At 42.8% G+C, this 1,701-nt stretch overlaps 1 pseudogene; it reads left to right on the top strand.

Moving 5' to 3' along the window:
- The first annotated feature begins 510 nt into the window (after nucleotides 1-510).
- LOC114610080 lies at nucleotides 511-1,501 on the top strand (annotated as a pseudogene).
- The last annotated feature ends 200 nt before the right edge of the window (nucleotides 1,502-1,701 follow it).

The raw sequence follows: 1,701 nt of genomic DNA, 5'->3' as shown, positions 1-1,701 counted from the left end.
AGATGGATTAAATTCATTATTGATTATGAAACATATATGAGCCTTTGGAAAAACATGGCTAGAATGTTATGGCTTCAATATATGTACTTTGGTATCAAGTTAACAAAGTGTAGATTCGTGGTGGTTATTCTTGATCTTAAGGCTACTTGGATTGAAATAAATCTTATAGGCTTTTAAAGCATACATTGGGTTGTTCTATGAGAGTTTTTCTAGCAAAGACTATACCACAGGGAGAAGATCAGCACTGAAAGTGAGCCACAGCATCCATGAGGATATGAGCTTGGATGAGATGAAGTAGTAGAGGGAGAAAGGCTGCTAACATAGTTGTTCTCTGTCCTTCCTGATAACCAGAAAGTAAGCTACTGTACTACATCACATTCTCCATCTTTTAGTGACAGACTAAAACTTCTAGAACCATAAACCAAAATCATTTTTGTCTCTTTGGAGTAGTTCTATTGGGTATTTATCATAGCAATATAAACCCTACCACAGAAGGTTAAATCAAACAGGATGGTGAAGGTCAAAGTGAATGGATTGAGCAGTATTGGGAGCCTGGTTACCAGGGCTACAATCTCATCTGCTTCTATCAAAGTGGAGATTGTTGCTATCAATGACCCCTTCATTGACCTCAACAACATGGTCTTCATGGTCATGGAGGCCCATAGGAATCTACTCATGACAAGGTCCACAGCACAGTCAAGGATGAGAATGGGAAGCTTGTCAGCAACAGGAAATGCATCAGTATCTTCCAAGAGCAAGATCCTGTTAAGACCAAATGGGATGATGCTGGTGCTAAATATGTTATAGAGTCTACTAGTATCTTCAACACCATGGAGAAGGACAGGTGCCACTCAAAGGGTGGGGCCAAAAGGGTTATCATCTCTGTCCCTTTGATGATGCCCTCACGCTTGTAATGGATGTAGGTCATAAGAAGTATGACAACTTGCTCAAAATCAACGCTTCCTGCACCAACAACTGCTTAGACACCCCTGGCCATTATGGAAAGACTTATGACCACAATTCATGCCATCATGGCCATTCAGAAGATGTAGATAACTCCTCTGGAAAGTTATTTCCTGATGGCTGTGGGATACCCAGAGCATCATTGCTACATTCACTCTTGCTGACAAGACTGTGGGCATGGTCATCTCAGATCTGAAAGGGACGTTCACTGGCACTGTCTTCAGCATTCCTATCCCCAATGCCATTGATCTGACATGCCTTATGGAGAAACCTGCCAAGTATGATGACATCAAGATGGTAGTGAAGTAGGCATCTGAGGCTACACTAAAGCTACACTGAGGACTAAGTTGTCTCCTGTGACTATAACAGTGACTTCCACTCCTCCACCTTTGATGCTGGGGCTGGCATTCCTTTCAATGACAACTTAGTAAAACTCATTTTCTGGTATGACAATGACTATTGATATAGCAACAGGGTGGGGGATCTGATGGCCTGTATGGCCTCCAAGGAAAAGGAACTCCTGGACCACTCACCCTAGCAAGGATATGAGAACAAGAGAGGTCCCTAGACTGATTCAAACCCTGACACTGAGTATCTCACAGTTTCCATTGTGGACCCCCATAATAACTGGAGGGCCCTAGGGAGCCCGACTCTCTTTAATACTGTTAATAACGTTCACTGCATCTGAGACAGAGAGAGAGAGAGAGAGAGAGAGAGAGAGAGAGAGAGAGAGAGAGA

This window comes from Grammomys surdaster, unplaced genomic scaffold (assembly GCF_004785775.1).
Source record: "Grammomys surdaster isolate TR1022 unplaced genomic scaffold, NIH_TR_1.0 126028, whole genome shotgun sequence".
NCBI classification, from domain to species: Eukaryota; Metazoa; Chordata; class Mammalia; order Rodentia; family Muridae; genus Grammomys; species Grammomys surdaster.
The sequence above is the reverse complement of the archived record's forward strand: the minus strand, read 5'-3'. Positions and strand labels throughout refer to the sequence as shown.